This window comes from Thermobia domestica, chromosome 1 (genome assembly GCF_964235325.1).
Source record: "Thermobia domestica chromosome 1, izTheDome1.hap1.1, whole genome shotgun sequence".
NCBI classification, from domain to species: Eukaryota; Metazoa; Arthropoda; class Insecta; order Zygentoma; family Lepismatidae; genus Thermobia; species Thermobia domestica.
Window position 1 is genome coordinate 278,868,916 of NC_137454.1, and position 26,629 is coordinate 278,895,544.

Here is a 26,629-nt window from a genome sequence, read left to right on the forward strand (position 1 = left end):
CACAGTTTACCACTACATTAGACCAGCCACTACCCTGGTGAATCTGTCCTAGCACTTTTAGAAATGCCTGTTGTATATAGACGGTACAAACATGACTACAAGCTTCGATTCACCATATGACTACAAGCTTCGATTCACCGATTTCTCTAATTATGAAGCGTGCAACAGAAGCAAATGCCATGCTTTCGCATACAGAGCTGACCGCAACTTCTCTTATTGTGCTTGGTGTTCGTAGACAGTTTGTCAGATTTGTAAAGCACTTTCTGTGGTATTTCGCTTCTTTAGCAACTAAATCACCATATTCAAGGAATGCTTTTAGTTCTATGTTATTGGAGACTTCTGCACTTCTCTTCAGTTTTCCGTCTTGAAGGGAAGCAACCTTAAGAAGAGGTCTACGAATTCCGCCTGTTTGCTTGCATATAAAACATATTTCATCTTTCATTTGAATAGAAACACTAGTGGAACGGCTAGATCGGTTTATGTCTTCATGAGCCTCAGAATAAGTACGTGGACTCTGATCTTTTCGTTTCATAGCCCTATCAAGTTTAATTTTATTGAATTTAAGAGCACACATTTTATGCCACTTCGCTTTGTGTTTTTCTTAATGTTTCCTCAATTCCATCCCCGTCATCTAACTTCTCTAAATCCAAATCAAGAGGCACCTCTCCTATCATCAGGAATTCAATTAAATTTGCTGCAAGTGTCTTGTAGCCAGCACTAATAAGTGGTTTTGACTTGTGCAACGCTGAACAAACCAAGTCTTCATCGGTAGCATTCTGACAAATGCAACATTTAGTCCAGTCTATGGCTCCATGAGTTTGATGTTCTAAGCTAATATCTGCCAGCTGTAGTCATCTTGAAGCCATCTTGAATTAATTTAACTTGTTAAGAATCAAGAAAAAAGGATGTAAGTTATATGAGTGGGTAAAATATTAAAGAAGTAAAAATATGAGAGTACATAGGAAGGAATATTCAATCATATTTCAAGAAATTATAAAATATAATCCACAAAAAATGAATTCAGATTACTTTCATGACAGGGAACATTCAAAATTAAGGAAACTTTATACCAAAGAAAAGAATGTAGATTAACAGTGAATTTTCAAAGGATAATAACATCTTCAAAATAAGACTTCCGCGAACTTCACTAGAAAATGGCTCGATCGCTTACACGTAAGTAAACGCCTATTAAACAACGATTATTTAGGAAGTTTGACAACGAAGTGGAACTTGCATGCCTTCGATGGAAAGCTGATACAGTGGTTATTCTTTGTCTACTGAGGCTGGAAAGTGAAATTCCGAGTTATAAAAAAGTTATTAGACAATATATTTTTTGAAGAAAGTGATTTTTTTTAGTTCTTTTCCAAAAGTGTGTGGAAACCTTAAGGTTTAGGAAAAAATGTGTAATGACAAAAAAGTTTTCACATTTTATAAGCTTTTAAACAGAAAAAAGAAAATTGAAATCGGAAGTATAGAACCTGAGATACAGGGAATTTTAAACAGTCGATGGCGGCCATCTTGAATAGGCGCCATTTTGGTGTTCTACATAGATTTTGAAGTGGCTCTCTATCTGAAAAGCTTCATTTTAATATAACCTAGTAACCCTAGAAGTAGTATTTTGTAATCAAAAATGCAGCTTTTAGGCTGTATTTGGCGCGTACCAGACGTACTAATGTGGTGTTCCACACTCTAAAAACTATAACAATAATTCTTAGTTTCTGGACAATTTTATACATAGTCTTGCCTTAGCACATCATAATATACACTCTAGCAGAGGCGATAGTATCCTGGACTATATTGTGTCAACTCACAAATCAATGGTTGTCGTCCCGAAATAAAACTTTTTCCAATCAGTTCACGATTCTCTCAGTGTGTTTTTCCACGGAAAAATGCCTCTTGGAGGGAAATACGTCAAGCTCTTCATATTTTCCCATGGTGCTTATTTGCCTCAGGCTCAGTTGACGATGCAGCTGACTCATTTGCTGACGTCATTCAGGCTGTAATTAAAGACTGTGCCTTTTCGTAAAAGACCTTCAAAGTTTTCCCCTAGTTTGATGAGGAACTAGAGTACATACTTCGCAACAAACAAGTGCATGGAAGCTATGGAAGGATTTTCCCACTGAGTATACTTACAAGAACTTTACAGATATTAAAAGACATAGTAAATATCTTATGAAGGAAAGTATGAGGAGTACATTGAACACTTTATAATAAATACGATTAAACACCCTAAGCGTTTCTGGAACCTAATATACATTCGAAGAAATAATTCTCGGATACCGACAGAACTAACCTACAAAAATGCTTGTGTAAATGAAGAAGAGAGGGAATGGTATTTAATGAATATTCTGCAAGCAGCTTTGTTTCATCTCCTCCCACCTCTCCTTCCTTCCCCTAACCTCTTCAACCTGTTTGTTCTGAGTCTCTGTCATCTATCAGTACCACACCGATCGAAGTACTCTCTCTTATTTTGTCATTGCCCCAACAACGCGCCTTAGAGCCAGATATCTATACCTGCTTCCTAAGCAGTGTTGCTAGTTCGCTTCCTCAACCCCTTTCGGTTTTACTAAATCGCTGTTTCGCAGAAGGTGTCTTTCCCACCAGTTAGAAGAGAAATAATTTCACTCCTTTCCATAAGTCTGGTAAAAATAAAAGTGACGTGTCCTCCTATCGATCTATTTCCTTATTATGTCCACTCTCACTTGTTTGTGAAAGGATAATCAAAAACAGTCTCTTTCAATTTGTTGCTTCATTTATAAACTCCTCGCAACACGGCTTTTTGTCAGTAAAATCTAGTCTTACTAATTTACCGCTTCTTCTGCCCGACGCTATGGACAGCATTTCAGAAAATTCTCAGCTCCACATTTTATATTTTGACCTGTCAAAGGCATTCGATTCTCTTCCACACCATCGTCTTATATACAAACTCAGTTCTAGATTCAATATACATGGTAAATTAGTTAGTCTTCTAGAAACATGTCCCAACAATAGAACACAACGAGTTTCTGGAGTTCCTCAAGGCAGTATTCGAGGTACACTTCTATTTCTATTATGCATGGACGATCTGCCTTCTTTTTCACAAACAGCTCTACCGTTCTTCTATCTGCTGATAAATCCAAACTCTACAGACAAGTTAAATCAGAGTACGATGTTCTTGTTCTTCAGCATGATGCTTCAATTATTCTCAACTGGTGTAATTCTTGGAAATTTAGTTTAAGCATCGAAAAAGTGCTTCTGTTACGATTACTGTAACCTATACGGAACCTATAAACCACAAATACAACATTGGTCATAAGAACATAAATCCTGTCACCTCTTTCAGAGATCTCGGTGTTATAGTTGACAGTAAGCTTACTTTGGCGGATCATATAAGCACAATATCTTGTACTGCAATGAGAAAACTAGGATTCCTTTATCGCTTCACTGACATAAATCATCCTAATTCCTTAAGCTTGTTCTATAAGTCAAATGTTGATCCCACTATTGAGTACTATTCACCTATATGGTATATGGCCTGCCCTGCTCATTTAAAAAAAAAAATAAATTCTGTAATTTATTTATTTTTAGCCATTGTATCCTACCGAGTACCTCACCTCCAAAAACGTCCGAAAAATGACGTTTCATAATCCCTCAATATCAAACCTTCCCTAGTGAGAAACAAAATTTCTGATCTAATATGTTAGCATAAAATTGTACCCAGGTAAATGGCCATATATCATTTGAACCGTTATTAAGTCAGATCAATTTTCGCGTACCCGCTATAACAACACGGTCTAGTGCTCTCTTTTACACTCGAGCTCCGAAGGTAAGTATTGTCAAAATATCCCTTCTAAACCGAATTGTTAGTAGGTATAATCAGTTACTAGAAACTGTATACGTTTTCTCTAATGAGTATAATATCAGATACTCTATAAATAAGCTATATTTGTAATGTTGCCACAGCCGTAGCTAGAGATTTTTGCTTCGGGGCGAATTAGAATTCGACGCCCCTCTATACTCACCTTACCAAGCTTTTCTTAACATACAAGAGAAGCAGATTTTATTGTTACGCTACGCTGAATTTTTACCAAGCTTCTTGGACAGACCATTGCCACAGCCAAAAGCGATCACTATCTATTCTTTTACAAATAAGAGCTGTTTTCAAGATGCTTATTTTGAACTTTCTGCTTAACTTGACAAAACTACTTTTGGTTGTATACAAATCCATATATGAACAGTTATGGACAGAGCAATTCTCGTACGCCAGGTAAACCGTGTAAGACTTGGAGTTGGTAGACGCGGCTGATAGCCAAGGGCGCCGAACCTGGGGGCCCGAGCCCCCCAAAACTCATGTGGGCCCCCTATTGTATTTATGAGTATATTATATTTGGCATAATTTGAGTGCAATTTGTCTTAATATATATATATATATGTACCTCCTGCATCTAAATGGGTCCCCCCAAATTTATAGAGAAATCGGCGCCCTTGCTGGTGGCATTGGAAATATCTGGGTCCCCTAAGCATAGTAATAATGTCAGAAATTAAGCCCAGGCCCGGAGGCCCCAGAAGTTTTGGGCTCGTGTTTTCTTCTATTCGATTGTTAAACATGGAGTTCTTGGACACGGGTGGTGGCATTAAGACAAATAGCACATCGGTTGTGTCAGAAATGGAATCCGGAATTCGAGGCTCCAGAAATGGTGTCCCAAAGCTTTTGGCTTGGGTTCCTTCTATTTACCTATTAAACGTGAAGTTATTGGACGGAGTTAGTGGCATTGGAAAGGTCTTGGTCTCTTGAACAAAATGATAATATCAGAAATCGAATCCGGGTCCCGAACCCATAAATATAATGTCCTGAAATTTTTGGTTCACGCTCCTTATGTTCGACTAAAGAACGTGGAATTCTTGAGCGCGGGTGGTGCCAATGGAAAGGTCTGAATTTCTTTATGACGTTGGTGATGTCAGAAATGGAAAACGAGGCCCGCGAAATGAGGTCCCGAAATTTTGGATTCAGGTCCATTTTATTTACCTATTAAGTATGGAGTTGGACGAGGGTAGTAGCGTTGGAAAGGTTTTGGCCCCTTAAACACAGTTGTGATGTCAGAAACCGGGCCGTGGTCTCGAAACCTCAGAAATGGAATCTCGATGTTTTGAGCCCTCTATTTCCCTTTTAAACATGGAGTTGTTGGACGCGGCTGTTGGCATTGGCAAGATCCTAGTCGTTTGCGCACATGGTAAGGTCAGAAATCGGGCTCTGGTGTCAAAGATCCAGAAATGGGATCCCGAAGTTTTGGATTCGGATTCAATCTATTTGGCTGCGTGGAGTTGTTGGACGAGGGTGATGGTCTATGAAAGGTCCGGGTCGTCTGAGCATAGTGGATTGTCAGAAATTGGGGCCTCAGAAATAGGGTCCCACAGTTTTAAGTTCAGATCCCTTCTCTTCCCCTTCTAAACATGGAGTTGTTGGACAAGGGAGGTGACATTGGAAAGATCCTAGATGCCTTAGCACAAGGTAATATCAGAAATCGGGCCCTGGTCTCAAAGCTTCAGAAGTGGGGTCCAGAAGTTTTTGATTCGGGTCCATTCTATTTGCCTATTAAATGCGGAATTGTTGGACGAGGATCGCAAAATAGGATAGGTCCGGGTCTTCTGAGCACAGCGGTGATGTCTGAAATCAGGGATCGTTCCCTGAAACCTCAGGAATGGGGTCCCGAAGTCTTTGGCTTGGGTTCTTTGTATTTGCCTATTATACATGAAGTTGTAAGACTAAAGTGGTGGCGTTAGAAAGTCTTTGTTCCTTGTACACAGCGTTGATGAGAAATCGGTTCCGGTCCCTCAATTTTTTATTTGTGTCGTAAACCTTTTCTGTGGCTTAATCCCAATACCTGATTGCGCAAGACAAACCCATATTTATGGCTGAATTGGTGGTTTTATCTCACGCAATCAAGTATTCAGATCGATCCACAGCAAAGGTTTATAACACAACCCAAAACTTCTGGACCCGGACCTAATTTCTGACATAACCGCACTGCTCAAGGGATCAAGAATTTTCCTACGCTACCACCTACGTCCAAAAACACTTTGTTTAATAGCCGAATATAAGAGACCCGAACCCAATATTTCGGACCTCATTTCCGAGACCTTGAATCCAGGTCCCGATTTCTGACACTGCTGCTATGCTCAGACGACCCGAACCTTTCCAATGCCACCACTCTCGTACAACAATTCATGTTTAATTCTATGCGAATAGAAGGGATCCATGTCCAAAACATCAGGACCCCATTTCTAGAGCCTCATGTCCGGTTTCTTATATCATCACCGTGCTCAGGGGAACCGGAGCTTTTCAACGCCACTATCTGCATGCAACAGCTCCGTGCTTAAAAGAAAAACAGAATGAACCTGAGCCCAAAATTTCGGGACTCCGTTTTTAGGGCTTCGAGACAAGGGCCCGATTTCTGACATTACCGCTGTTCTGAGACGACCCGAACCTTTCCAACGTGACTACCCACATATAACAATTCCGTGTTTAATAGGCGAATAAAAAGAATCCGTGCAAAACTTCAGGACCTCATTTTTCTGGAGCCTCATGACCGGGGCCCGGTTCCTGACATCACCATTGTGTTCAGAAGACACGGAATTTTCCAACGCCACCACCTGCGTCCACTAACTGAATGTCTAACACGTCTTCCATATCTTAGGAGGATTTTAATGGAATTTTCTCCATGCTCTATTTATAACTATGTACAACTTTTCATACTATATATATAAGAAATGCGTTCTTTTAAAATGTTCGAAATGGGTGACAGCATTAATTTCCAGTAATAACTGTAAGCTTTCGTAATTTTATTCTTTATCTGACCAACAAATAGAATTTTAATTTCGAATCTTTTACGGTAAAAAATATTTTGTGAAATGTAACGGAATATATACGTATGGATAATGTGTGTATATTGTATATATGTGTAGATAGATAAAAATATCACACAACTAGATATGTATGCACAAAAAACTATCCGTGGAGAAAGATTCCAGTAAATTTATTCATATTAGAAGCAATTCGTGTGTTAATTGAATGAAAAGAATAACTTCTAGTGATCAGTCTTGGAGAAAACGAAATTTATTAGGTTAAGTTCTGACCTCTTAAGCCCCTATTCTACAACGCCTTCAAGTTCGAAAATTTTATTATTATTTTTATTTGCCTTCATTTTTAATATTCCCGCGCAAACAGCAGCTTGCTTTCTCTTCACTCCTCTCTTTTTCATACCTTCATTCTCACCATCGTGATCAAATCGATTAGGTAGAAAAGCGTGATTAACTAAACAAATTGATCACCATCAAAATGTGAAACTCATATTTCAGACTTTGACCGTTTTTGATCTTGAAAACGCTCCCGGTAATCTAAAAATCATTATTCGGCAACTTGATATCACATCCCCATTAACAAATCATACATATAATAACTTTCTTTAAGTAATAAGTGAAAAAAAGTGACTCTTATTGAAACGTTTGAGTTGGAAGCTATTTCTTTCTTTGCAAACTGAGAACAATATAGATTTAATAGGCCGCCAGAACTTATACGGGGCGCCGTGTCTTTTACTCATTTCCAATACCTTTCCTCTCTTCTTGCTCGTTCGGCGCTCCCTTGCTATCAGCGCCCGGAGCAACCGCCTCGCTAGCCCCCTTTAGCTACGGCTCTGAATGTTGCCATTGTGCTGTACCACCTTGAGCTCAATTTGTTAATCTATTGTTATGTTACATGTACAGTATATGTTAAAATTGTTTCAGTGTAAAATGGCGTAGTGCTGTATCTGAAACCTATTATAAATAATTAAATATTATTCGCTAAGAGAAGAAAAATGAAATAATGTGTTTAATACGTAACTTCTATTTTCATAGATTGTGGTAGTGACATTATATGTATGTTTTTAAACAACGATAACTCCGAAAAAACACATTGATTTTGAAAACTGTAGTTCATAGATTATTCACAAAAAGAACAACAAAAACTATATATACGCATTGTCTTCGTGCCTCAAGAGGCCCATTCGACGAGCGCAACGTAACCAACGCGAAGCTAATACATTTACGGCCACGAATCTTTAGAGAGGTTTATCATTATTGAATTTCCATGGTTAGCAAAGGTCGTTCCCCGAATGATCTATCTATTAAAATGCTACAATAGCAATTAAAAGCGCCCGAGCTCCAACGTATAACTATGGCTTTCAAATCTTTCATTTACGGTTATGTGTGATTTCACGTTTAACAGAGACAAACATTTTAAGTACGAGTACTTTAAATACATCAGTTAACTAGATCTTTTTCATAAAGTTTATGATTAAAATTGTTGTTCAAAGTCTTTGTATTTTAATAAGCCTTCTCCAAAATCAATGCACATAAATTGTGCTTCCATCTTCCGAGTTCTTTTAAACTATTTGTTGTGGAAATTTATATGTTTGCGGCTAATCCTTTCGACAATGAGATCTCGAAAACTACAGACTCTACAAAGAAGACGTTTTCACTGATCGATTGGAAATTTTGCGTAGATTGTCCAGTTCTAATTGAATATTTTAAAAACATGGTCGTTATTTCTTTATTACATTTTTTAGGGTACGCATGGAAGCGTTGAAATTTAAAAAAAAAAAAAAACTAAAGCACCATATCCTACGTGTTATACATTACAACACCACGCTCTTGTATATAGTGGTTGCATATGTCTCAGGCGTTTATTTCATGGCCAAATAATAATGAAAAAGGACATGTACAGCTGTGAGGAATGAGAAGGATATTTATGCTCATATGCGAATGATGCGCTGTGTAGAGAGCGTAGGTTCAGCTAGTAGCATTTTAATTCACTTCAATGTTAAACTTTATCTAACTAAATGTGAATACTTTTGCGCATGCATTTTCTTTTCTTTGCTTTCTGCCATTATGTCTCCTTGTTGAAACCGGAGGATGCAGAATTCTTCTTCCATACGAAGCTCCCACATACTTCCTGACCTTACAAGTGGGCGGATATTGTCCGTTTACTATAGCTTGGTGCTGTTTTTTAACACAAAACCTGGCTAGCGAATCTTAGCAGTCCTTCCCCTTCTTTCCTCTTATCGCAGTGGTAACAGTGGCACTAACTCATCAACTTTAGCACTAGTAGGGTTTGGTATTTGCAAGTTGCGTAAATTTCGAAACAGTTTACTTCTTCTCTAATCAAGGCCGTAACTTGTGGGGGCAGGGTAAAACTGGTTCCCCCCGAGGGAGGTTGCGATGGCCCACTTGCGAACCGACTGTGAACAAGATGACAGAACTCTTTTATTTCGTAATGGAATATAGTTTTGATGAAAGTTCTAAGTAACACTCATGAAGTTCTCTAAAGTCTGTGCGTACAATAGTTAAACATTTACTAATAACAATTTAGGTCAACAATTTATGTGCCGCTCACGAACTGACTTTGAACAAGGTAGTAGAACTCTATTCCTTAATGAAATAGAGTTGTGATGACAGTTCTAGGTAACACCCGTCAAGTTCTCTAAAGTTCTCTTCGAAGAATGGTAAAATCTTTATTTATAACAATTTAAATCAACAATTTATGTGCCACTTGCGAACTAACTGTAAACAAGGTGAGAGAACTCTTTTATTTCGTAAAGATATAAAGTTCTGATGAGTGTTGTAGGTAGCACTCGTCAAGTTCTTTAAAGTTCTGTTCGTAGAATGGTTAAATCTTTATTTAGACAATTTAAATCAAAATTTATGTGTCACTTCCGAACTTTGAGCAAGGCGAAAAAAATATTTTATTCCGTAATGAAATATAGTTCTGCTAAGAGTTCTAACTAGCATTCGTCAAGTTCTATAAAATTCTATTCGTAGAATTATTAAATCTTTATTTATAACAATTTAAATCAATAATTTATGGGCCACTCCCTAACCGACTGTGAACAAGGTGTTAGAACGTTTTAAATCCGTAATGATATAAAGTTCTGATGAGTGTTCTCGGTAACACTCGTCAAGTTCTGTCCGCAGAATGGTTAAATCTTTATTTATAACAATTTAAATGAACAATTTATGAGCCACTCGCGAACCGACTGTGAACAAGATTATAGAGATCTTTTATTTCGTAAAGAAACAGAGTTTTGATGACAGTTCTAAGTAGCACTCATCAAGTTCTATAAATTTTTGTTCGTAAAATTTTTAAATCTATATTTATAACAATTTAAATCTACAATTTATGGGGCACTCTCGAACCGACTGTGAACAAGGTGATATAACTCTTTTATTTCGTAATGAAATAGAGTTCTGATGACAGTTGCGAGTAGCACTCATCAAGTTCTATAAAGCGCTGTTCCTAGAATGGTTAAACATTCATTTAAAACAATTTAAACCAACAATTTATGTGCCACTCCCGAACCGACTGTGACAAGGTGATAGAACTCTTTTATTTCATAATGAAATAAAGTCCTGATGAGAGTTGTAGGTAACACTCTTCAAGTTCTATAAATTTGTGGTCGTAGAATGTTTAAAACCCTATTTATAACAGTTTAAATCAACAATTTATGGGCCACTCTAGAACCTACTGTGAACAAGGTGATAAAACTATTTTAATTCGTAATGAAATTGAGTTCTAATGAGAGTTCTGGGCAGTACTCGTGAACCTCTATAAAGTTTTGTTCGTAGAATGGTTAGATCTTCATTTATAACAAACTAAATAAACAATTTATGGGCCACTCGCGAACCGGTGTGAACAAAATGATAGAATTATTTTAGTTCGTGATGAATTAGAGTTCTGATGCTTGTTCTGAGTACCAATTGTCAAGTTCTATAAAGTTCTATACGCAGAATGATTAATCCTTTTCTTTAGAACAATTTAAATCAACATTTTATGTGCCACTCGCGAACCGACTGTGAACAAGATGATAGAACTCTTTTATTTAGTAATGAAATAGAGTTCTGATGAGAATGCTAAGTAACACTAGTCAAGTTCTATAATGTTATGTTCGTAGAATGTTTAAACCTTATAACGATTTAAATCAACAATTTCTGGGCCACACGCGAATCAACTGTGAACAAGGTAAAAGAACTATTGTAATTCGTAATGAAATAGAGTTCTGATGAGAGTACTGAGTAGCAGACATCAAGTTCTATAAAGTTCTGTTCGTGGAATGGTTAATTTTTTTTATTTATATCATTTTAAATCAACAATTTATGGGCCAGTAACGAACTGATTTTGAACAAGGTGATACAACTTTTTTTATTCGTAATGAAATTGAGTTCTAATGGGAGTTCCGAGCAGCGCTCGTGAAGTTCTATAAAGTTCTGTTCGTAGAATGGTTAAATCTTGATTCATAACAATTTTAATCAATAATATATGGACCACTCGTGAACCGACTGTGAGCAAGGTGATAGAACTATTATAATTTGTAATGAAGTGGAGATCTGAATAGAGTTCTGAGCATAGGCGGAGTTAGGAATTGGTCACTGGTGAGCAGATCTTTTGTCTGCTGGGTGGGGCACGATTAATACAAATGAGAATTGAAAGATCTTATAAGTGGCATTTTTGTTTTTTGTCAGAAAGTTGAAGGGGCAATGCCCCCTATCCCCCCATAGCTCCGCCCATGGTTCTGAGTAGCACTCGTCAAGTTGTATAATGTTCTGTTGGTAGAAAGGTTAAATCTTTATTTATAACAATTTTAATCAACAATTTGTGGGCCACTCGCGAACCGACTGTGAACAAAATAACAGAACTCTTTTATTTCATAATGAAATAGAGTTCTGACAGGAGTCTGAGTAGCATTCGTTGAGTTGTATGATGTTCTTATCGTAGAATGTTCATTATTTATAACAACTTAAATCAACAATTTATTGGGCACTCGCGATCCGACTCTGAACAAGTTGATAGAACTCTCTTCTTTCGTAATGAAATAGAGTTCTGATTTGAGGTTTGGGTAGCATTTGTTGAGTTGTAAAATGTTTTGGTAACATTGATTGAATTTTATTAGGCACGTGTTATATATTTGGTAATGATTTGCCGCGATGACATCTGTAGTCATTATATTATGAGGAAACATTCATTTCCCGTTTACTCCCTCATTTTGAGGGAACTCCTCTAATTTTTCATAAGGAACTATAAAACCCTTCGAGTGCTACTCAGAACTCTAAAAAAAACATAGACCTCTCAAGATTTTCGAATTTACGTGAAGTTATCACCGAAAGTTTAAATTAGCTATAAAATCTTTTTATCCAGAAGTGTTGGTCTAACCTAGCAGGAACTCTAGAATTCTTTGAGTGTTACTCACAACTCTAAAAGTATATCGATTTTTTAAACTTTTGGTCACTAACTTCACGGGTCTTACGGTAAGCATATCCGGAATAGACGTAGAATACCCATTTTCCACTAAAAATAAAGCTATTTCCCGAATTGCCCGAAGGTTACCTAATTTAACCCTATTATAATCTCTGAATGCCAGTATTTGGCGTGGAAAATCTGGGCTTACATCACTACTATACTTTGTAGCAAAGTCATATCCAGGTTTCTGAACGTCTTCCTCAAATGCAGATAACAATGTTACTAGAGTGAGAAAATAAAAACTACTGAGGACTTCAGTCATTCCGTGGAAACGGGTGCTAAGTTGTGACACAATACTATCCAGAATAGGATAAAATACAGTGACACGAAATATGTTTTCCAATACATCTAGTCTACTATCCGTAGCCAGTACATCAAAATATTTCTTTGCAAAACTTTTGCGTTTCTCTTGAAATGTTTCTGAAACGCTCAATTTCGAGCAAAGGTCTTTTGTGTATTTTACAAGTTCGTGATGCTTTCCTCGACGATCTTTCACTTGCTGAAGTGATTTCTTCAGATTTTTCTCTACTATTTGCAGACACATATCAGAAGACTGCAAACTTTTTAAAGTTACATACATGTACATTAGGATCTTTTCCCAAATGACTAGGATCAACACAAATTCAAATGTCTCTAATGCCTCAGCTACTCTCAACTCATCTAGTTTCTTACTTGCCAGACAAATCTCGGTAAAGAACTTTCCAACATCAGCAACTGTCTCTTTCATGCAGCTAACAGCAGTATATTGTGTTTCCCACCTAGTTATTCATTTTGTTTAGGGTTTTCTTCTTTAATTTTGAAACCATTTCATTACTAAGAGCTAAAAATTTAGGAGGACTAAAACTAAAAAGAAAAAAAAAGAAAAATATCTTGAACATCAAAAAATGTGAAACATGGAGCCTTTTGCAGCATCGACAATAACAAGATTCAAATTATGCGCACAGCAATGAACGTACGGAGCATTTGGAGTAGTATTACTAACTCTTGCTTGTAAACCACTAAAAATTCGCTCATCACTGATGCTCCATCGTATCCTTGCCCTCATCACCGTTGTATGTCGATTTGGTTGCTGAGTAAAATTTCACAAAAGAGATGTTTATAGTTCTCGGCATCACGCTTATCTAATGCATAGAATCCTACGAAACTTTCTTTAATTTCTAATGTCGTTTCTCCATAGTTCACAACAACGCACCGAAGAATGACACCAGCCTGATCAGTTTTTGTTATGTCCAATTTTGAATCCATGATTATTAAAAAAATTAAAAACAGAGATTTTTAAACATCCTCAAAGATAACGTCATAATTACTTCTTCCACATAAGAAATAAATAACGAAATATTAGTATTCAGTGTCGAATAATAAACGGGTTTAGCGCGGGCTCCCTGGGCTTGGAAACTTCAAAAACGAAAAAAAAAACTGTTACGAAAGTTGCTAGTAATCTAGAATTTCACCACAATGATTATTTTTCATACATAAGAAATGCCACTATAGGCTTGGTGGCTCTTCCCCTCCCAAAAAAATTCACTAAAATTACTGGCAATTTTAACATTGATAGTGATTTTTCCCGTACATTTCTGAAGTGAATACCAATATAAGTATTCAGTACTGAGTAAGAAACGGGTTCAGCGAAGTCTTTAGGCGTTTTGGGGGCCGCAAAAACAGAAACAAAATACTTCTAAACATGCTGACAATTTTACAATTGACAATGATTTTCTCTAGCACGTAAGAAATTAATAATAAAATAGTAAGTATAATAATAAAATAATAACAGAAATTAATAGAAAAAATGCCAAACATATTTGAAAATTTAGCCTGAACACTATTTAAAACCTATGACATACCAGAAGGATTAAAATAAGAAGGCGCCTTAAACATGCATATTGAGCGGTTTCTCTTCCGGACGCACATACTAACACGTTAAAACCAAGCAAAGCCAAGCTGAAGTAGTTGCCGCGAAGACAGATCAAACAACTTAGCAACGAGGTCAATCCATGCTATGTGATCGAGAAAAAAGGAAAATTGCCGCTCAACCTTTTCAAAAAATCTAATTTTTCAGGAATGTTGTGTCGATGTAAGAGGCACCATTAATTATTTTTTACAAAATCGCATGGCGTCGCAGTACTGCCGCCATTTTGCGTTTTCTCGATTTTAAGCGTTTACGTTGTTTTGAATATCTCAACATGTATTTGTCCTACCGCATTGAAAATTGCTGGACGTCTCCAACTTGTGCAGAGCTAAAACTTTGATCTCTTAACATTTTTGCCTACAAGCCCTTGAGAGGGGTGGAATCAGGGCCTGCAGTAGCAACATTTTTTTGACATTGAAGACATGTTTGGGAAGAGGAAGCACGTTTAGTGTGCATGTACCATAACACACAACAAAGCACGTTTTGTGGTTTTGAGCAGCTGTAAACACTGACTGGGGAATGTAGATCAGACGAGAGAAAACAGCCTCCTGCATGAGTTGACAGTTAAAACAAGACTAAACATGATTGAATATCATTGATATAGCAAGCAGCAAAAGTAATGAGTACTTATGGACGTTTTGGCCAAGTGTACATTTTGACTTCTCACCATCTGCTGATAGCGGTATTCTTTATTAGTGCTGCTGTGGGTGTGATAAGCAGGGTGCAAATTACCGGGGGTATGAGGGGGCTTTCCCCCCTCAATCATATTTTGTTCTCCCCGAAAGAAATCAACTAAGGTATCCCCACCGGGGATGCTCGCCTTCCCCCCAAACTATGCTTAACATAACGCTAAATTTGAATGATTTTTGTCATTTCAAAGTATTCCATGTACGGAACTGGACCTGATCCTACTCAATGTAGTTTTTTCTTTTACAATGAAAATTTCAAATCGTCCAATGTTTAGATTCATGTTGAGAAAAGATTTCTTCGTCAGTAAAGAATTTCACCTTTTATGAAGGGCTATGATTAACTAGCAGTTTGCATAATATCGTTCACAATGATGTTTCTCTGACGAAACAATTATTGAACTAATGGACGACAGAAAACAGTTTGTACGAAGAAGACGTGGATAGGAACTCTTGGAAGCTTTCATAGTACAGAAAGTCAAGCATCTTTGCGAAGTGATGGCGTGGAGTGCCATTTCCAGTAAGGGGTCTGGCAGGCTTTATGAGATTCAAGGCACCATGGATAGTGTTCAGTAAATAGCTGTTGTTGAAAATATCCTGCTCCCACAATTAAAAGAATGGTATCCAGACGGAAACTGCGTCTTCATGCAAGATGGCGTCTCGTGCCACACCGCCAAAAAGATCACAGATGTTTTCAGGACATGGGTCTAGAAGTGCTGACCTGGCCTGGTCTTAATCCAATCGTGGGTGTATGGAATGTTTTAAAGGCTTTAGTCTGCACAAATAAAACGATGTTAATGCACAGGATTGTTAAAATTTGGACACATAACGATACAATCAAGGAGACAATACAAACAAATATATTGAGCATGCCACAGTGAATATTGGTCGTTATGAAGGCTCGGGGCGGATATATTAAGTATCAACTGTACCAAATGCATGTATCTATCTTCGTGTACTTCAAATAAATGTTTACGTAATGCTACCGTCACCCTCACCCGAATATATATCTCTACTGGCGGCTTAGCTTAAGCTTAACTAAAGTCCACACCTTGCAACCGCACTCTTCCTATTCGTACAATACGCCTCCCGTCCTTATCTAAGGAATACATCCACTATGTAGAGAATCACAATTAAATCCAAAATTGAAGAAGATTCCCTGAAAATATACCCAGTATCCAGAGTTTTACTATTCTCATAAATTACCTAATTCCTCTTCTTCTCTCTTTCTTCCTTCCACAGTACTATCCAAATAGTCCTCATGGATCTATCGTCTTACCCTCTCTCTGGTGGACTTCCTTCTTTCTTCCTTTAACTAATCGAGAAGCAGGGTATGCATTTAGACTCGCTTATATACTGAAATGTGTAGGGGAATTTATCTCTTAATTATCTTAATCTCACGGGTACGATTTTTTGGATATAGAAATCATAGAACACTTTTAAATTTTTATCTGTTTATTTATTCAAAAAAGCGCCCCGTAATGGCCAAATGGTCAGTGATTACTTGTTGTGCCCATTAAGACCTTTTCTCAGAATCACAATATCTACAACATATCACAGTGTCAGTCATTTTTACCGAAATTCAGAACATCACCATCTTCCGTTACTTTCAAAAATGTGCCCTCGTAGTGGTTAAACGGTCAGTGATTAGTGGTTATATCCATTAAGAACTTATCTCAGAATCACAATATCTACAACATATCACAGTTTCAGTCATTTTTACCGAAATCCAGAACATCAACATTTTCGCTTACTTTATAAAGTAGTCTCGCAGCGTCCAAACGGCCAGTGATTATTGGCCGTGCCCATTAACGCCTTTTCTCAGAATCACAATATCTACAACATATCACATTTTCTGTCATTTTTACCGAAATCCAGGCCATCAACATTTTCGGTGACTTTAAAGAAAGTGGCTAGGTAGTGGCCAAACGGTCAGTAATTAGTGATTGTGGCTATTAAGACCTTCTCTCGAAATCACAATATCTACATCATATCACAGCATCAGTTATTTTTACCTAATTCCAGAACATCATCATTTTCGGTTACTTTAAAAAAGGGAACTCGTAGTGTCCAAACGGCCAGTGATTGTTCCCTGTGCCCGTTAACACCTTTCCTGAGAACCACTATGTCTACAACATATCACATTTTCAGTCAGTTTTACCGAAATTCAGGTCAACGACATTTTCGGTTACTTTCAAGAAAGTGGGCAGGTAGTGGCCAAACGGTCAGTGATTCGGGTTGTGTGCATTTAAGACCTTTTCTCAGAATCACAAATCTACAACATATTACAGTTTCAGTCATTTTTACCGAAATCCAGAAAATCACCTCTTCCGTTACTTTCAAAACTGGGCTGGTAGTGGCCAAGCGGTCAGTAACTCTTGGTTGTGCCCATTGGGACATTTTCGCAGAATCACATCTGCTACATATCACTGTTTCAGTTGTTTTTACCTAAATCCAGAATATGACCATTTTCGTTTACTTTCAAAAATGTGGCCTCGTAGAGGCTAAACGGTCAGTGATTAGCTGTTGTGCCCATTAAGACCTTTTCTCAGAATCACAATATCTACAACATATCAGAGTTTCAGTCATTTTTACCGAAATCCAGAATAACACAATCTTCGGTTCTTTCAAAAAGTGACGTCGTAGTGACCAAACAGTCAGTAATTAGTTGTTGTGCCCATTAAGAACTTTTCTCAGTATCTCAATATATACAACGTATCACGGTTTCAAGCAATCCCAAAAAAATACAAAATAACGTTAACTTCTGCTGTTTGCAAAAATGTGGCTCTTTAGTTACCAAACAGTCGATGATTGGTGGTTGTGCTTATTGACACTTTTTCTCAGGATCACAACGTCTACATATCACAGTTAAAGTCATTTTCATTGAAATCCAGGATATCACTATCTTTGGCTGTTTTAAAAAATGTGGGGCTGTAGTGGCCAAAAATCAGTGATTTTTGGTTGTGTGGTTTAAGACTTTTTCTCGAAATCACAATATCTACTACACTACTATCTATCCAATATCAAATATCCAATATCTATCTACTACATCACGGTTTTAGTCATTTTGTCCGAAATCTCGAATGTCGTTTTCTTCGGCTTTTTTTTCAAAAAGTGGCCTCGTGGTTGCCTAACGGCCAATGATTTGTTGTTGCGCCCATTGAGACTTTTCTCAGGAACATCATATCTACAACATAACACGATTTCGAGCAATTCCACTGAAATTCAATTTTCGTAAAGATTGTGCGGGGTCCTTTGTCATTTAGAAGGAGCATTACCTGTGCAAAAGTTTTCTCTCAAAAACGACAAAACCCGTGTTTTTGTAGTTTGAACTTATCTTAGCATCGGCAGAGTTTCGTTTCTTTAGTGTGGTTCTTTTAAATCAAGGGGACCCGTTTTTGAAAAGGGACTCCTTGCCCCCCTGAACCTGTTGTTCGAAAGGAACAAGAAACACGTATGCGTTTATTTTCGGTTTAGTATATATGTGGCAAGTTTGAAGAAAATCGGATAAAGAGAAACCCTTGTGAGGCTATCTCCTTTATACTTTCACTTTTTGGACTTGACAGTTGTTTGCCTCAAATTCTTAAATTTCTTTATTACCTCAAATTGCATTGTAAATAAATGCACTGGCAAATTTGCAATATTATATAGTGTAATTTCTTAGCCGATAAAATTTTCTGTCCCCGAAAAGCAAGAAATCACCTGTCAAAAGCAATTCTTCGAACTTTCTCCTAGAATTTATCATAAGAAAGTATTTTGTTCCTCTCTCTCAGAGATTTGAATCCATTTTGACCTTTAGGGCCACTCATTGACAAAAGGTGCACACATGACCGCTATATGCAGACATGCTCTTAGGTAGGGTCAGAGATTTGGGAAGTAAACAATTTTTAATAATAATAATAACACTAATAATAATTGTTATTATTATTAATAATAAATATTATTCTTATAACAATTAGGTTTACAACTAGAGTCCCATCTCTTTATCTTGCATGAGAGTCCCGCTACTCAGCTAAGCCACTGGTGTTTCTTATTCTGTGTTTGTCTCTCTTTCCGTGCCGTGTAAATGTTTGGTTTTGTGCTGTTAGGCTTTTATATTAAACCTTTACATTAGGTAACCTTTTTCTTTTTTTAACGAGATTTTCTTTTGGAAAAAGGAAAGAAACTGCTTTCCTCTTATGTCTGTTTCTTACCATTTACCATGTTTGAACTGCTTAAGTAAGATGATTTTGTAACTTTTATGTCATCCATTGCCCTCACGATAATATGGTAAGAAACACAAATCCTCTTAACAATTTATTTTATTCTCTTATTTGCAGTTTGCCACACTGATATATTTGTAACAAAATTGAGGTTTGTTCCAACGCCTTTCGAATTCGCAACCAACCCAACCGCCGAGCTTTTTGGGTTGTCTGCTATTGCAGGAAAAGGAAAATTGCAGGCGGTAGTGCACTTTTGGAGTCGTGTATACATAAGTTGCTCCAATTATTAAATGATTAGTAGGTAACGATTTTACAATTGTGCTTTATTGAGCATGTATTGCTGGAATTCATTACAAAAAGGTGAACTTAACATCTCAGTTCCAAGTCGTAGCAGTTATATTATGACGATATAGCTTCATTATACCTTTTTTTTGCGAGGCATACTCTATACTACATTAATAACACATGTAAGAGAAAACGTTAAAACATGAAGATCAAAAGGAATGGTGATCCTGAAACTGTTCAACGAGCGTGTTGGCGTGGTTCCCTATATGCCTCTTAATTGTAGTGTGAAAATATTAGCACAGGAAGACAGCACATAATGATCACAGACAGTTAATAAAACGGCTGATAATTTTCATATTTTCCCGTGATGTTTTCCTTGCCCGATGGAAATATGAGAAAATTGAAGTGGAAGACATTTTCGATACCACTAGCATTTATGCTTCTGTTTTAACGAGCTAGTGTAATACGTTGCAATTTTCTAAGTCTTTCTCACGGGTAATTGAACACAGGACGCAGTAAACCAAAGGCGCACGCACTAGCTACAGAATCAGCGGCGTGCCTCTACATTTTGGATTCAGCATTTCACCTCGTCAACTCTTGATAAGATTTCACTAACGATTTTCAGCTTTAGATCACATTTAAACTAGTATGTCCATCCTTTACAAAGCGAGAATACGTTTATGGAAAATATTGAAACCCCCAATAGGGCAATTGATTTTTACGCAACTTTTTGACGCCTTGGATAAGTTGGAATACGCGTATTAACCAAAGTGACCCTTTTAAGAATGTGTAGCTTGATGTAGGCACTAACAATGTTATAAAGTTTCTTTGAACATTACCAGGCCAGTGTCCAGAGGGGGGTCTAGGGGGGCCAGGTCCCACTAAATTTTTGCCAGCTATCTCAAAAATTTTCACGGCATGTTTGCATATGAACTATAATGTGGTGATGAACTATAATATTGTTGGGTTGGGTCCACCCTAACTTCAGCCAGACCCCTATACATTTTTGAGCTGGTTGCTGGCCTGAACTCTACAAGCCGTTTTCCTGCAATGTGATTATAAACAAAACTGCGGCAAAAATGAAAAATTCGGTCAACGGAAATTCTCATGTTAAAATACCTCCTATCAGGTTCTAACCTAGAAATGAAGATTAAATGTTTTCAAAAGGAAAAAAATAAAACTTATTGCTATAGAATTGAAGTAACCAAAATGAACTCATTGCCCATAAATTTTATCTAAAATGTTAGCATTGGAACTCCGTTGCTATAATCATTTTCTCCTCCCAGAGCCGGGCGCAAAATATCCAGTCGCCAGGCCACCATGGCCACTAGAAATTTAAAGCTGACGACCACTGTTCAGTAGGAATGGTATCTGCCTAAACTCACAGGGCTCCGCAGTTTCTGTTTGGCACGGAAATAATTGTCACTGGGTGAGAGAAAACACGGAACGTGAAGTCTTCATAATTGACACAGAAAGTGAAGTCTTCACAGCGTTGTAATTCACCCCTCCTTTCCCACTCTCAGTCGAAAACTTCATTACGAGATTCCCAAAGTTGCTTCCAATTATCACTTGTTGCGCAGTTTTCCGTGTGAGTACTTCTTCATGTGAAAAAGGCTGCCTACAGGAACAAAGTTAAGACTGCCTACAGGAATTTACTCACGACTAACACACTGGATGATTTGCTGACAATTTTCATCAACGGCCCTTCATTTTAGGACTTTGATGAAAACTGCAATGCACAACTGGTACTTCACTGCAGAGAGAGCGTTACACAAACATGATGTCTTAAGATAAGATGTTGTTTAACAGGTATATGAATTGTTGAATCCAAAATTGATTATCCTTAATCTAATTGTCTGGTTTTGAAATTTTATGCCCTGATGTATGGGGGGACCGTGTAACGTGGGTTCTGTATGGTCCTCAGGTTGCGGATCGAGGAGAAGGCCTATAGATATAGAGGTTAGCTGCGAGTATACTGAATAAGCAGTCCCTGACAGCCGACTAGGAGTGGTCACCCAGCTTGGGGGTTTGGGTAAGGCTAACAACCTCATCCTGTAACAGCACTTGTTCAGAAATATTCACAAAAGCCTCGGACAAGGACTGTTAACTTGGCACGACCTCAACAAAAGATAATGGACCTGAGATTTGGAACTTGGAGTATTAGAAGTCTTTATATGGCAGGCGCGTTAAAATCCGTAACGAGTGAGTTAGAGAAATACAGGATGGACGTAGTAGGAGTTCAGGAAGGTAGGTGGGAAGGAAATGGATGTGTTAATTCCGGAAATTTTACGTTCTTTTACGGGGAAGGAAATTAAAACACCAGTTAGAAATAGGGTTTTCAGTTCACAAACGAATATTACCAGCAATTAAACGCATTGAATTTGTTGCTGACAGACTTTCTTTTATTACTCTTAAGGAAGGGATGGTGGTGTGATATTATTGTTTTATAGGATGACGATATATAAGACCATATGAAAATTCTATTAGGGGATTTCAATGCAAAAGTAGGACGAGAGGATATTTTCAAACCGATTATAGGGAACGAAAGTCTGCATAAGGAAAGTAACGACAACAGTGTTAGGCTCGTGAAGTTCGCAGACATCCAAAAACCTAAGAGTACAAAATTCCTACATCGCGACGTTCATAAATACACTTGGACGTCACCAGACGGAAAAACACATTATCAAATTGATCACGTTTTAGTAGATAGAAGAAGACAATCTAACATAATTGGTGTCCGGTTGTTTAGAGGGGCTGATTGTGACACTGATCACTACCGCGGTAGCAGCGATAATACGAGAGAGATAATCGTTGAATAAAGGTAATATTCATTGTCCGTAAACGGAGAGATTCAATTTAAAGAAATTACAAGAGAGCCAGGTAAGAGAAAAATGCCAGATTAAAGTTTCAAATAGATTCTCGGCTTTAGAAGATTCGGAGCGCACTAGTATTGAGGAGACGTGGATTGAAATTAGAGATAGCATTAAAATTTCAGCAAAACAAAAATTGGGACACGCGGAAATACGTAGGAACAAACAATGGGTCGACCAGGAATGCATTAAACCAGCAGAAAAGAGAAAACAGGCAAAATTACGCTGCCTACAAAATCCGAATGAAATAACTACACAAAATTTCGCAGATACCAGGCGCGAAACTTCCAAAACTTTTAGAACAAAGAAACGAGACTTTTTGAAGCTAAAATTGCGGAACTTGAAGATAATAGTAAAACTAAAACACCCGGGATATGAATAAGGGGATCAGCGAATTTAAGAAAGGCATTCATCCTTGTGCTGATTTATTAAAGAAATCTGACGGTACAGTTCTCAGTGATACGGATGGCATCTTAAATGGATGGAAAGATTTCTTTGACGATTTGCTTAACACGGAACCAAAAACTAGTGTATGTGTAGAAAAGGAGATACATACTGCAAAACCGTATATTGCAGAACCCAACCGAATAGGAGTAGAAACCGCTATAAAGAAATTAAAGAAACACAAATCTCTGGGTGTAGATGAAATTTCGGCTGAGTTAATTTTAGCTGGAGGCGAAAAATTGTGGAACAAGATACACAAACTCTTCTCCTTATCTGGAACAAGCAAGATTTGCCACAAGAGTGGAATTAATCAATCATTATTCCAATTCACAAGAAAGGCGACAAAACTGACTGTTATAATTATCGAGGCATTTCTCTTTTGTCAACATCCTATAAAATCCTTTCAAATATTCTTTTAGCAAGATTGACCCCATACGCAGATAATATTATTGGAGATTGTCAGTGCGGATTTAGACGAAATCTATCAACTATCGACCAAATATTTACAATTCGCCAAATTTTCGACAAAAAGTGGGGATACAATACCCCGGTACATCAACTATTTATTGATTTTAGAAAGGCGCACGACTCGCTTAGGTGAGAAACATTATACAACGTTCTTACAGAACCTAGAAGAACGAGAAAGGTGATTAGATTAATTAAGATATGTTTAAATGAATTCCAAAGTAAAGTCCGGGTAGGAAAAATTTTGTCCATGAGCTTTCACGTCGAAAATGGCCTGAAACAAGGAGATGCGTTATCGCCATTATTATTTAACTTTGTTCTGGAATTCGCTATAATGAAAATCAAAGAGAGCAACCAGGGCCTAGAGTTGAACGGTATTCACCAGGTTATGGCATATGCTGATTATGTACATTTAATAGGGAATGATAGGAGAACAATAGAAAGAAATGCAGAGTCCTTATTAAACGCTTGCAGGGACATGTGTTTAGAAGTAAATGCAGAGAAAACTAAATACATGGAAGTGCGTCGGGACCGTAATACAGCCAATTGTGAATGCGTTAAGATATTAAATAATACTTTTCATAAAGTGGATAGTTTCAAATATCTAGGATCAATATTAACAGAGGAAAATCATATTCACAAAGAAATTAAATGTCGACTAAAAGCAGGGAATTCGTAGGTTACTATTCGGTTCAAAATCTCTTGTCGTCGCGAATTCTCTCGAGGAATTTGAAGCTTAAAATATACAAAATTATAATCATGCCTGTGGTTCTGTATGGTTGTGAAACATGGTCGCTTACTCTGAGGGAAAAACATAGAGTGAAAGTATTTGAGAACAGGATCCTGAGACGAATTTTCGGACCCAAGAGGAACAGGAATGGGGAATGGCGCAAACTTCATAACGCGGAAATACATAATTTATACGGTTTACCCAACATTGTTAGAGTCGTCAAATCTAGGAGGCTTAAGTGGGTAGGTCATGTAGCTAGAATGGAAGAAAGTAGAAACGCCTTCAAAGCCTTGACTGGAAGACCAATCTGAAAACGACCATTAGGAAGATCTAGGTGCAGATGGGAGGACAATATTAAGATGGATCTCGTAGAGATTGGAATACAAAGTAGAAACTGGGTGCAGTTAGCTAAGGATAGAAGTCAGTGAAGAGCTTTTATGAACGCGGCTTTGAACCTCCAGGTTCCATAGGCCATAGAGTTAGTTAGTTAGTTAGTTAGATGTATGGAAGGGGACTCATAATTTGTATTAGATATATACTGGCGACAATTACTTTTGGATTGGTGAGTACTTCTGACTTTCAAATTTTGCACCCAGCTCTAGAAAATCTCTTAGCAGAGGTGGATCCAGGGGAAGCGATAGGGGCAATCGCCCCCCAGAAGAGGAAACTTTTTTATTTTCTATATAGGTAAAACCCATCCCAGTGTTTGGAGCTCTAAAAGGCAGCTCTAAGTAGCAGTATTACAACCCACCGGCCCTCAGAAATCCATCCTGGATCCACCCCTGTCTCTTAGAAACTAATGTGTTAACAATCTGAACTAGGCAATGCCCACTCCTGTAAAAAACGTCATCAAAATCAGTCTAACAGTCTAAGAGGATTTGGCTGGTAAACATCGTTATAAACTTATGTTTACTTATATAAAGAGCAAACAATTTTGCAGAAGGGAGGACTAACCGTCAGATTCGAAATTCCTAGACATCTTTCTGAAGTAAGAATGTAAAACGGTCAAAAAGTAGTTCGCAAGTGTGTAGTATGAACAAAGAGATTGTATTGCAGGAAAATGTTGGTTTTCTTACATTATCGTTGACAAATAATGCCATTGAACAAGTGCTATATGTGCTATCTTTTTGGCTTTGTACACGATTAAGTAATAACTAACTAACTCTATGGCTTATGGAACCCGGAGGTTCAATGCCGCGTTCACAAAAGCTCTCCACTGACTTTTATCCTTAGCTAACTGCATCCAGTTTCTACTTTGTATACAATCTCTGCGAGATCCATCTTAATATTGTATTCCCACCAGCGCCTAGGTCTTCCTAATGGTCGTTTTCCGATTGGTCTTCCAATCAAGACTTTGAAAGCGTTTCTACTTTCTTCCATTCTAGCTACATGACCCGCCCACCTAAACCTCCTAGACTTGACGACCCTAACAATGTTGGGTAAACCGTATAAAAGAGAGAGAGAAATTACAGGCACTAATAACACATTAATAATTAATATTACTTAATTACTTAACACGATTAAGTAATATTAACTATTAATATGTTATTAGTGCCTGTAATTTCTCTCTCTCTCTCTCTCTCTCTCTCTCTGTCTCTCTCTGCCTCTTTCTCTTTCTATCTATATAGTGTGGTTGTATGGATATATTTTGGGAAGTGGTTGTATGGCTCATTCTACGCAGATGATTCATATGAATACGGACTTTGAACGATAATTAAGCTGAATTGATTTTGAATTTAACCTCCATCTCAGCAGCGATACTATATGAGACGGGGCCTACTGATTAACGTGGAATACGAACCACATGAGCTCCCGCCGGGAATCTAACCTAGGTCTCCCACTCCAAAGTATTGTACGATAACCGCCTAGCCACGAAGGAGCTCAAAGATAATTGAGATATTGAAATTAAACATAGGTATTCTATTTTATTCACATTATATATTACGTGTTTTAATTTCTGATCTTTCCAAATTCAGATTTTTCTACATTTTGGAGCTTTTCAAAATTCAGTATTTTTCCGAAAACCATATTTACTAAATTTTGGAATTCGGTGTTTTCTGATTTTACTTCACTTAAGTAGTACTGTCTCTTCTTATATACATAAAAAGAACTACAGATGGTCCATTGAACTGGTCTGTATATTTTTCTTGTCTTTCGGCACACCGTCGCCCCGACAGGTTAATATGACATGCTAAATTTATTTCGGGGTCATAAAACGGATTGAGGAGGATGTAGAAGGGAATGTTGACTTCTTTCTGTTGAAAACATGATCCTACACGTTTGTTTAATCGAAATTATAATTAAAAATATGTTTTAGATTGAGTATATTAGTTCAAACATGATTTCTAGCTCCCACAAGCTTTTTCCCTATTAATGAACAATTTTAATAATGACTGTATTAAAAATAAATAATTTGATACGTTAAAATGTAAAGAAGTTATTAAAAAATATGTTTTAGATTGAGTATATTGGTTAAAATATGATTTTTAACTCCCACAAGCTTTTTCCCTATTAATGAACAATTTTTAATAATGACTGTAATGAAATCATTAAAAAATTTGTTCTAGATCAAGTGTATTGGTTGAAACATGATTTCTAGCTCTTATGAGCTTTTTTCCTATGAATGAACAATTTTTAATTATTAAGTTTTTATTAAAATTAATTAGTACGTAATTGCACAAGAGCAATATTAGTTGGTTGCACAAATTTGAAGGAACTACGTTTTGAAAAATAC

The 26,629-nt window shown here is 37.2% G+C and overlaps 1 protein-coding gene across 6 annotated transcripts in view; it reads left to right on the top strand.

Annotated features, from left to right (window-relative positions):
* Nucleotides 1-26,629, top strand: part of LOC145661112 (extracellular matrix organizing protein FRAS1-like) — a 3,375,101-nt gene that overhangs the window by 1,272,350 nt on the left and 2,076,122 nt on the right. The gene's annotated exons all lie outside the window — the stretch shown is intronic.